The sequence below is a fragment of the Rhyacophila brunnea genome, unplaced genomic scaffold (genome assembly GCF_057557595.1).
Source record: "Rhyacophila brunnea isolate RB1 unplaced genomic scaffold, BYU_Rbru_1.0 scaffold_21, whole genome shotgun sequence".
NCBI lineage: Eukaryota > Metazoa > Arthropoda > Insecta > Trichoptera > Rhyacophilidae > Rhyacophila > Rhyacophila brunnea.
The window spans coordinates 26731055-26743975 of NW_028232871.1; positions in this window are offsets into that span (position 1 = coordinate 26731055).

A 12921-nucleotide genomic window follows, 5' to 3' on the forward strand; every position below is an offset into this window, starting at 1 on the left:
ATGTTTTGTATCTCTTAGGTAGCATTGGATAACTATATTTGTCAGGCGATTGTCCCTTCTTCGTGCTATGTGTCCATCCTACTTCCACTTGAGTCTTTTAGTGTACTCTATCACATCGCAAAACTACTGTCGGTATCACACCATTATCAATATTATATAATGAAACTATATAATATTAAATAATTTACCAATTTTAATGCGTACGGAAACTTCAGAATTCACACAAATCATGTGTTTTTTTAACAAGTTGTTTTAAAGTGAAGTTAATTAAGTTGATACGATGATAAAAACACTATGTGTAAAGTAAACGTGTTATTTCTAAACGATTATTGAGTAGATAAGAAGGATGATCCCGTCTCTTTCTGTGAGATAAATACTTAACCAAAGATAAATCATGCATTAATAATATTATTTATATGATTATTACCATAACAATAAAATTCGCCATACCCTCCCCTCCCCTCATTGATCCTGGTACAGATGTGTGATAGGTAAACATCCTACAAAAGTAATCTATTATGAGATAACAACTTTCAGCAATGAAGACAATAGATCTAGAAAAATATACTATTTAGCAAATGCACTACCTGCAAACTTTATTTAAAAAAACATATTATCTTATTACAATATTTTTTTCTAATTTATTAGTTTTTTTTTTATTATTAAAACGCTGTTTCAAAAAGTACATAATTCTATTGCAATTTATCTTTTGAATTAAATATTAATTTGTATCTTGAAAGTCATACTAATCAATTCAAAAATATTTGAATTGTTTCGTTCTATTTCAATTTTGTCTGAAAAACCCTCTCCCTATTAGACCCTTTCGCATTTTAGTAGTAATTAAGCTAATTGCCAAGAGCAGCGAAAAAGACATGGGGTGTCTGCTGAAGTACCATGTATGCGAGAATATAAGTAAACACCATAATATATTTGCACAGGACCATAACGTAATAATATTTGGATGGATCAACTACGGTAAAGTTGTTATCTCTAAGATATTATTATGAATCGAATTGGTGTTTATGCGATATGTATAACTCAATTGTAATATTCGTAGTTTAAAAAAAAAATGTTTTCTTATTTCTACGATATGTTTTCTTAATAATTTTTCTAAATCAAGATCCCTGATTATATATAATTATATAATGTCAGCGAGGCATGGAGAGGTGCATGTTGGGCATCACGCGAAAGGACCGTAAGAGAAACGAATGGGTTAGGAAGCATGTAATAGACGTTGCTAAACAGCTGAGATGGAGATGGGCGGGGCACATTGCTCGCCGAAAGGACGGCCGCTGAACAAATGCCGTCATCCAATGGTACCCAAGGGGTACGAAACGGCCACAGGGTCGCCCTAAAAGCCGCTGGATTGACGAACTGGTAAAGTTCGGCGGAAATACGTGGCAGCGAACGACACAGGACCGAGAGAGTTGGAGAAAGCTTGGGGAGGCCTTCATCCAGCAGTGGATTGACCCCGGCTGATGATGATGATGATGATATAATGTCAAAAAGCTCATTAAAGCGTTAATCTGAGGCGAAAGATCTTGGCATAATTTTTAACTCTTCATTACATTTTCACTCGCACATACGTGCAATAAGCTTTTATGATTCATCATAGGACAAGCTTAACTATTCAAGAATCAAAAGGTTATACGTACACTCTACATCTCGTTAGTGCGTAGTAATCTTGAATACGGGTATATTATCTGGACTCCTTATGAAGTTTCCTACACGCTTATTTTAGAGCGCGTCCAGAATACATTTCCTCGATGTCTTTATTTTAACATATATATTCCTTTCGATATTCATCGAACGATTATTTTTCGACTGCCTTTCTACAAAGCATGCTCGCTTTTCACCCTCTTGAAGCTCGCAGGTCACTTTTTCTTTTAATATATTTTCACTTGCTCTCACGAGGGTTGGTTTCCAATCATGACGTCCTAAATAATTTGAATTACGTGGTCGCAACCATGACCTCTTCTGGATCAGACCTGTTTCCTCGCATATGACTTATTAGGCATCATTAGCGAGGGGTACGAGACTAATCTATGCGCTCCCCAGGGACATTGTCATTTTCAGTGATGTGCTGTGTTTTTTGTTTTTTTTATTGTTTTTTTATTCTCTCTCATGAGCGTAATATTTGATATGCATTTTGATTTTACTCGTTTTCTAAGAACAAGTTATTTTACCACGTTTTTATTAGCTCGTATTCTTGTTTGTCCAGTACATTTTTTTCTTGTTTGTCCAATACAAATCTTGCAATCGATTTTTAACTAACTTCCCGACTAGCTAGACATTTGAAACTTTTAGAATATATCAGAACACGATGACAATGCATTCTTTTAATACTTTTAGCCATCTTTAAGCAGAATTGAATTCATTTTCAGTTAATTCTGTTTTGTATGGGAAGTTATTTCGGAAAAAAATCCGTAAAAAGTAAAACACTATTATTGGTTGTTAAGGGGGTCCTAGCAACTAAATTATTAATATATACGTGCGTTACTATGGAAATCAATATGATATGTCAAAATCACATTTCAGTATTCTATATTTATTCAGTATTTCTATCAAGTACAAGTTTTTTTGATCGTTTAAGCTAGTCAAATCTGCCAAAATAGCAAAAATTTGTTCTAAAATAATTAAATACAATTGCCTTATTAGTAGGTACATAGAATTGTCAAGTGTATATGATTCAACAGAACATTTAAAAGCATAGTAGGTATATAAAAAGTTCTTTTTATCTTGTAATTATTTTAATTTAAGCCACATGTTGTGAGCGGGCTGAATTCTAATTGATTGGTGTTTTGTTTTTGAATAAATAAATAAACTATTTCTTTTATTCAACCAATATATCATAAGATTTGATAATATAACATTCTTTATATTGAGCATACCTACATAATTTTAAAATACTCCGATATACTATACGTACTAGAAAAAATCTATTTTGAAAAAATACGACGCCCGATGAGAGTTGAAGCTTGCTGCGTTTGAGTATATTTTCAATTTCAATATTCAACATATTGTGGACATTGCAAATTATAAGTTTAAGACGTTCACAACATGATATTTAGAAACAAAGAAATATAAAACAGTAAATATTACATAAAAAAGAGATAGATAATAATTATGTTATTAAACAGTAGAAATATGTACATACACATTTTGTAATTTTTCTATCTGTAAGTACCTTAATATCAATCGACCAGTTAAGGGTTCATCAACATTCTAAAAAATATCACCTAACCGTTCGAACCAAAAGGTCGGAAATCACTGGCCCTACTCTATGAAAATGCATTGAGTTATGAAACATAATGACGGCAGTAACTTGTGTTTGCTTTGTCCAGTATATGAGTATATTACCCCTTTATGTCGCCTGATAAACGAGAAATAATATAAATATTGACCAATGCATTAAATTGATTAACAATATACTTATTATTATAAAGATCGATGTCGTTCAATTACTTAATAATATAATTTAGTATATAATAGGTAGGTACATAGTGCTAATGAAAATGCGTAATTTAATATAAATATACAAGGAAGAGGTTTAGAATTTGACAATCCCGGGATTGGCATTTTTCCATAGTTAATATATTTTTTTATATTTTTTACAAATAACATTGATAAAATCGGTCAAAAATAAATCTAGTATAATTTATACTATTTAAGACATTTTTACTGTTAATATTGTGTACGTTCAATCTTGAAAATACATAAGTTTAATGGAGTAAATGGAAAATAGATTGCTGTTTCTGATAGTAAAGACTTATTGAATGGGTTAACGAGATTTAAAATAGTAAAGCAAATCGTAGTGTATGGCCTTTCCGCTTCATAAATCTAATTAGTCAGCCAAATATGAAACTGCCGTAAAACGTATGAGATCGTGGTGTAATTACTTTGTTAAAAGTGCGAAGCATTATTTTACCAATCTTTTTCATTTTTATTTATTTATGTGAAAAAATAAAATGAATCGGCAACTTACATATGGATATAAATCAAACTTCATTCAAACTAAGTTTATTTCTAATGTAGTTGTTTGTTATTAAAAGTATTTTTTCTGTTATATTTTCGTTTTTATTTTATTTTCCATAAAAATTGATAAAAAAATCAATCTCGAAATCTTCGGGATTATATTTACCAATCCCGGGATTCATAGGTATTGAAAATAGCTCGAGATCCCGGGATTGGAATCCTTACCACTGACTATATGAATCAGCGGTGAAGGGTGGAGGTAGGCTGTTAATATTCGACATAAATAGTGCACACTAAACTTTCCCAGTCATACGTATCTCACAATGTGCAGACATTATTGGTTAGTTTTTAAAATCCAATTAAACCATAGACAATATACGTACAAATTGTATGAGTAGAAAGTAGACCGGAAATGGTTTGAGATTTGACGTTTGGTTCAGTGTATCATTGAAAATCAAACCGTTCTCGGACCATCAGAAATGGTTTGACATGAAACGTCAAACCGATTCGGATGATCCATAGACTAATGGCAATCTGTCAAGGGGTGATAGGCATTTATATATCGTGAGGTGTTCATATTAATATGTTAGACATTTACACCATAGAAGTTTACTTGAATTATGTATATTATAGATTAATAATCAATACCTATTATTTATAAGTAACCATACGCGAACAAGACGCCGCTTTTGGTCTTATTATCTCAAAATCCAGCCATATTTTCTATGCAAAGAGTTCGATTTAATATCATTACCTACTATAATTATTATATCAGACCAAGAATTTATTTTCATTTTATTTATATTTTGTAACGGAGATTCTAAACTACAAACTGTTTTAAATCAACCCGGAATGATCTTTATATTACCTACCTAACGATTTTTATCAATTTAATATGTTCGATTGTCATCTAAGTCACATATTCATACTGTCGACATGAACAAGTGGTCAATTATAAAAAGCTCTAATCAAAAGTAATTTTTAAAAACATATCATACCTATAAATCTTATAAATTAACTAAATGGCTACCTATTCACGAAACATTCTTTATATTTTGTACATTTAAAATGAATGAATACGAATTTGTATTATTGTAGACGGGATTATATTTACCAATCCCGGGATTCATAGGTATCGAAAATAGCTCAAGATCCCGGGATTGGAATCCCTACCACTGACTATATGAATCAGCGGTGAAGGGTGGAGGTAAGCTGTTAATATTCGACATAAATAGTGCACACTAAACTTTCCCAGTCATACATATCTCACAATGTGCAGACAATATTGGTTAGTTTTTAAAATCCAATTAAACCTTGCGTAAATCAAGCCATGATAGATAATAGTCAAAAACTATCCAAAGAATGCCTAATCCAAGTCATAGTCGATAATAGTCAAAAAATATTCGTTTATCTATAAAATATCTAAAATCATTTTAGATTTTTATAGATAGAAGAATATTTTTTATCGATTATGGTTTGGTTTAAGGAGGGCTTAATAAATTTAAAAAAAACTACCCAACACCATCTGTAATATGCATTCATACGTCAACGAAAACAAAAAGGATGACTGAAAAGGTGTGCACTATTTTTGTCGGATCGTCAATCACTCTATAGCATACCAAAACTGTTATGATTTGGTGTAGGCGGTGTTTAATTGATTTTTAAAAACTAACTGACTGAACATGACTGAGAAAGTATAGTATGCGTTATGTATGTCGGATCTTAACAGCCTACCTTCACCCTTCGACACGGATATGAATTAATATGATGTTATTTGAATTAATCTGTACCACGTAGTTGCCTTCAGACTTTCATCATGGATGCTTGTAAAAGTATCCCTTTTCAATTCCATATTTTCAAGTCCAAAGCGAAAGGTTAACCACGAGTGCTTTAAGTCAAACAACGTTATCTACAAAAAAGTGTTTTTTTTTTTTTTTTTTTTGAAATAACGTTATTTTACATTTCCGGCTACATGATAGTCAAACAACGTTATGTCAATCTTTTCTAATTTCTTCTTAAATCATCAGTAAAGTTTAACGTTAACTACATAAGTTACCATTGTTTTCATATTTTTTATAAACAATTCCTACAAATTTAAACATCATCATACGCACCGTGAGTGTAAAACCAAGGCATCTGCAAATTTTTCAATTTCGAGAATAAATGCAAAACAACTGCAAAATTCATGAACTTGATAATGTAAAAGTGACGTAACTGAAAGAACATGCAATATAATGTAGATATAAACCAAATATTATGGTTTTTTTTTCGAAACTCTATTTGTCCTGACAAAACGAAGACTTCAAGCCCTAGTATATCCAAAATATGTCTTTTGCAGATGCCTTGGTTTTACACTCACGATGCGAAAGCAATATAAAATGTACAATACACAATAAATTATAAAATATGAACATTAGGTTTTAAATAAACATTTCCCTTGTTGAGTTACAAGAATCTAAAATAACGATTTTTGGCTCTCCTGTAAAGTCGCACTTTTGTAGATAGTGTTGTTTGACATTAAGGACCTCGACCAATACTCATTAAAAAAAATCTATAGCATAGTTTGATTGCAATCCTTTAATTATGTTTAGTTATAAAAAACACTATAAGTCGACACGATAATTTAACTTAACAAATAATATAGTATAACAAACGTGTAAATTGTTTATTCCGTTGTATTCTCTTATTGTACAGGTAGGCGTATTGTATTCTATTTTGTTTTTGGGGTGTCATCGTGTATTCCTTTTTATCCTTGTTTCTCCGATCTGAAGAATGAATCCCTTGAGAATATCATCTGCAATGAGTCAAAATAGATGAATATACGGTGGCAGCTTAAAAACAAAATAGAATAATAAACAAGTAACTGTGAAAATATATTTATAGGCGTCATGGATATCAATATTTTTTTTCTTAATTCATGAATACTTTATTGTAGGTGCTGTCTGTTTATATTCTGTTTTCCATTTCATTTGACAGCTAAAAAAACAACATTTGTATACAGAAAATAATAAGGGATAGCGTTTTGTATTGCGCCGTGCCGAATTTATTAATAATTTACGATACCTTGCATTGTTATCCGTTTGACGGAGAGAGGACAAGGGAAGGCAGTAAAAAAGGATGAAAAGGTTGTAATTTAGGCTTTGCAAAATGTCTGCGTACAAAATAAGCCGGTCGGACTTTTACAGCCTCATTCGGGGCTACAATAAAGTGCATTAGACCCCGGACAAACATGACGGGGCGTCTGCGACTCGACCCAGCGTCGCGACGCTTACAATCCGACGGGGTTAAACCGGACGCCCAGTGAAGCAGGCAAAATTAATAAATACTACTTCAGTTACGAAGCGTTGACTTAAAAATTATTAAAAGATGATTTCATTGATCGATTTGTGAAGATCTATAAAATAGTTTATGTCTAATCCACTAATTCATTTTTATTATAAACCGCAATCTATACATTAATCAATTTAAGTGCCCCATAGTTTATACACCCACGGTGGCCGCGCGGCTTAAGCATTGGACTATCACGCCGTGGGTCCCAGGTTCGAATCCTGGGTCTGGCAAGTACATATATTGTTTTTCAATTTGTGTCTGTCATGGTATGGACCTAATAGGTTGAGCAAGTGGCTGATATCCATTTCTCGTAAAAAACAAAAATCTGTTAATACAAACCTTTACTCTATGGAGGCCCATATGATCCTATTAGGATCGGATATGGTCGAAAGAAGAAGAAAAATAGTTTATTCTACTTCTCATGATTCCTATATAGTAGTATGATTTTGTCTTTTCAACGTTTTGAAAGAGATGGGAAACTTTACGGCTCGGTTTCTGTTAATCACCCCAAATTTAAATTATATACTTATACCTACACAATGTGAAAATATCCCCTTAAGAATTATGAGTAGCGCAACTTGGCATGGAAATTGGGCATAATCTGTAAAGACCACAAAATAAACCAATGGATAATGAGGCAAACAAGAGTACGCGATGTGATAGAGGTCGCCAAGCAGATGAAATGGTAACGGGTTGGATATTCGCCATATAGTGCCATCGTTTTATAGTGGTACTATTGATTTAAAAATAAAAAAACATCTGCTGTTTCAATCGACAAGTTGTATGCTTCTCGAGCTCCGAGTCGAAGAGTCGAAGTAGCATACAAACACTTACGAATTGGTCATTCTTATACCGGCTCGCCGATCGCCGGATTCAAATATCTATACGTTTCGAAGGTTACGCGCGACTGTCGCCAGGAAGATGTGCAACATAAGGTTCGTATCTTTCAACCTGAACGAAACAAATCAAATTAAACCATAGACAATATATGTACAAAATGTATGAGTAGAAAGTAGACCGGAAATAGTTTGAGATTTGACGTTTGGTTCAGTGTATCATTGAAAATCAAACCGTTCTCGGACCATCAGAAATGGTTTGACATGAAACGTCAAACCGATTCGGACGATCCATAGACTAATGGCAATCTGTCAAGGTGTGATAGGCATTTATATATCACGAGGTGTTCATATTAATATGTTAGACATTTACATCATAGAAGTTTACTTGAATTATGTATAGTATAGATTAATAATCAATACATATTATTCATAAGTAACCATACGCGAACAAGACGCCGCTTTTGGTCTTATTATCTCAAAATCCAGCCATATTTTCTATGCAAAGAGTTCGATTTAATATCATTACCTACTATAATTATTATGTCAGACCAAGAATTTATTTTCATTTTATTTATATTTTGTAACGGAGATTCTAAACTACAAACTGTGTTAAATCAACCCGGAATGATCTTTATATTACCTACCTAACGATTTTTATCAATTTAATATGTCGACATGAACAAGTGGTCAATTATAAAAAGCTCTAATCAAAAGTAATTTTTAAAAACATATCATACCTATAAATCTTATAAATTAACTAAATGGCTACCTATTCACGAAGCATTCTTTATATTTTGTACATTTAAAATGAATGAATACGAATTTGTATTATTGTAGACGACGATAGCAGGTTAGAATTTCATAACAAGTTGATGTTTCAATAAATATTTTTCTGTTTTAGAGACTAATATGTTATGAATTAATTTTAAGTACTGGCAACACTAATTAGTCGTCAGAAAAGCGTTTTCGTGGACATTTACCAAACGGTCCCATTTCGTTTGTTTGATTCAGGTTGAATGATACAGACTTATAAGCAACACTGGATCGCCGTTCTCGGAAAGTTTGATTTATGGCTGTGCGGCACACGAAGCGAGCTTAGATGGGAGAGCCTACTAAGTGTTAATTTAAATTTAAGATAGTGTTTGGAATGCTAAATAAAACTGATATAATAATTTTAGTAAACATGCATCCGAAACGTGCTACCACTGAAATTAAGAGTATATTTAGAGATACCACCCTCCTCCCGCATGTTTATTCAGCCCCATGAACACCCTCTTCTAAAGCATGTGAGCAATGTCAATGCAGTCATTAATCAAAACATATCGCAGTCTGTTTTTGGATGAATATATCAAATTGAATTATCCTGTAGTGGAAATTTATAGCGTGTTTTGCGGCCCGGCCTTGTATCGCGGTTTTAATTTTGTTTGATTTATCATCTGTTTATTTTGGAATACAATCGGTTCGGATGCAACAGCACATTGAACATACTTCTGTATATTTAAAATTAATTTAGTCTGTGAGTATTCGTTTTAATTTCGCAAATTTAACCCTGTAAATTTACGATCGTTGAAATATAATTAATTCACTTTCACGTGTAATTCAATTGGATATAACGAAATACAATCTCTCTCAATATGGCAATGTAAAATAAGTTGAAAACGTCAAACCAAACAATAAAATTATGTCACCATGTACCTATGTGTATTTTAAAAATACCTCAGAAACATACAACGCTGAGCGGACCCTCATCTGTTGAATTCTGACCCATCTGCTTGTCCAAATGAGCCAACTACATAATATTAAAAATAATAAATATTATTTTATCCTCAAATCCTCAAACTAAACTTTAAAAAAATTATCCTCAAACTAAAATTTGGAGAGTTTGATGTCATTTCGTAATTACCTATTATTGGTAACTGGAATTAATAGTATGGCTTATGTGTGAGTGTTATATCACATAGTAAGCTCAACACTCACTAAAATGTTCATGTCTCAATAATTATTTTGCTAAAACGATTTGAAGTTTCATTCTTATCTGTACCACTAATATATTTCTTTAATCTCTAGTGTGGTTCTTAACCTTTTAGAAGGTACGGTGCACTTTTGAACACAAGAAAAAATTGAGGGGCACCAAAATCAAACGGCCAGAAAACAAAGAAAAATACGCGGATATTTTTATTACAAATTAAACAGATTACATAACAGTCAAAGAAAAAAAACATTAAATATAAGATATATACATATGGAAAAATTACCCTTAACAACATGGAATTTATTTGATGTGAAAATCAATTAATGTGATATCTGAGCTTGTCGGATTTTACAGATTTCAGAAATATTAGGTCGAAAATTTGATATAGCTACCCTCAATTATTCTTCGTCTGAATTCGAAAGCCTGTGAGGCCATGGAAAACGCGTGCGATCGATTCGCCAAAATCGAAATCACATTAGATCTTTTGTCGACTCTCATAATTTCGCGAATAACTTTTTCGGTTTTCAGTATTTCGCCGATTTTTATGCTTCTATCATTTTTTTCCCCATGCACTTGCAACAAACTAGTGGTGTACCAGTGGTCCGCGGTGCACCGGTTATGAACCACTGCTAAATTGTTATCAAAGATCTACTGTAAGTACTTTAGTAGGTACATTATTTGAATGAAATATCTAAAACATTTAGTATCACGGAATAAGCTCAGTCTTCCTTATATATCAATGAAAGTAGTTACTAGATAGATCCATCAGTATTTTGTATTGTTTAATGGCATAATTTTAGATATTTTATAGATATACGATCATTTTTTGCCTAGTACCTGTCTATTATGGTTTCGATTAGGCAGGGTTTAATTGAATTTTAAAAACTAACAAACGCTATTTACACATTATAGTCTTAGTTCAATGAAAGCAAATACGATTGACTAACAATGTTTAGTATGTACTATTTATGTCAGATCTTAACAGTCTACCTCCACCCTTCGCCACTGATACCTATATATAGGCTTAGCATAATTATGAAACTATAAACCGGGACAGGAACGAGAGAGAGAGAGAGCAAAGAAATACCGAAAATTGTTTTAGTATTAATAGTATGCCTAAAAGAAGAATGCAGAAGGTCTGCTGCAGCAGAAATTCAAATTATTTTATTTATTTATTGTGAAACTCTCGAAAATGTCCCTCTGAGGCGGACGAAACCGGTCCATATATTAAATAAAAGTGCAATAAGTATGATAAAAAATTTGCGTTGTTATTAAATTAAATTAATAATAATGTATTATTGATATTATTGACAATCATTCATTCGCGGAATGACAGAAAATGCCAAGCCGGCCGGGATGCCGGGACCAATGTGTGAAACCGGGACGTATGGTAAACCTACATATACAAATATATTATTTCAAAAATATTACACTTAAAACAAAATGTATGAAAATAATTATTGCGTAAATTAAAATATGATGGTTATATTTTGTTCTATCGACTAATCTTGATTAGGGATCCCGAGCTATTTTCGATACCTATGAATCCCGGGATTGATAAACATAATCCCGAAACTTTCGGGATTGATTTTTTTATCAATTGTTATGAAAAATAAAATAAAAACGAAAATATAACAGAAAAAAATACTTTTAATAACAAATAACTAAATTAGAAATAAACTGAGTTTGAATGAAGTTTGATTTATACCCATGTGTCAGTTGCCGATTCATTTTATTTTTTCAATTAAATTAATAAAAATGAGAAAGATTGGAAAAAAACAATGCATTAACAAAGTAATTCCACCATGCTTTCATACGTTTTACGGCAGTTTCATATTTGGCTGACTAATTAGATTTATGAAGCGGAAAGGCCATAAGTACACCATGATTATTTGCTTTACTATTTTAAATCTCGCTAATCCATTCATTAAGTCTTTACTATCAGAAACAGCAATCTTATTTTAAATTCACATTATTATTTATATTACAATATTATTTACTCCATTATTCTTATGTATTTCCAAGATTGAACGTATACAATATTAACAATAAATGTCTTAAATAGTATAAATTATACTAGATTTATTGTAGACTGATTTTATCAATGTTATTTGTAAATATAAAATTTTTTATGTTATTAATGGAAAAAAATACCGGGATTATCAAATTGTAATCCCGAAATTCCGGGATAAGAATTTTAGCTCGGGATTGGATTCCCTAATCTTGACTAGTAATGTAATACGTTTTTGTATTCATCATATTAATTACTTATAAAGATCCAATTGAGCTTTATCAATAATAGAAAGCTCATTGACCGAATATAGGTACTGATCGTCGTAGACAGAGGGTCTGAGGCAAAATAAGAAAATCCCAAAATCAATCAAACTTGCTTAAAGTTTACGGACCAATCACCGAGGGTAATACAGAGCACAATCACCCCTCAACAAATTCTAAAGGTCAATTTACACACAATTTCTCGTTATTACACATAGGTCGTTTTGTGACTCACAGATTCACTCAATCGAGACAGCTGATTGCGATATTTTTTGCAATAGTCGTTCGGATATAACACATCTTTTTTGTTTCTTTGTTGGTTCATTTACAATCCGTCTATACTGACAAGTATTCATATTTATTTATATTCCTACCAATATCACTCAAAGCTCTACAGTATTTATGCTGTCCATCCCATGTGATGTTTCTTGCTGTTATAATTATATACATCGTGCGGGTATAGGTTTAATTTTTGTATGTGGCATTTACTTTTACTGTTGTACTAGGATGCTGGACGAAATCCCGAAGCTG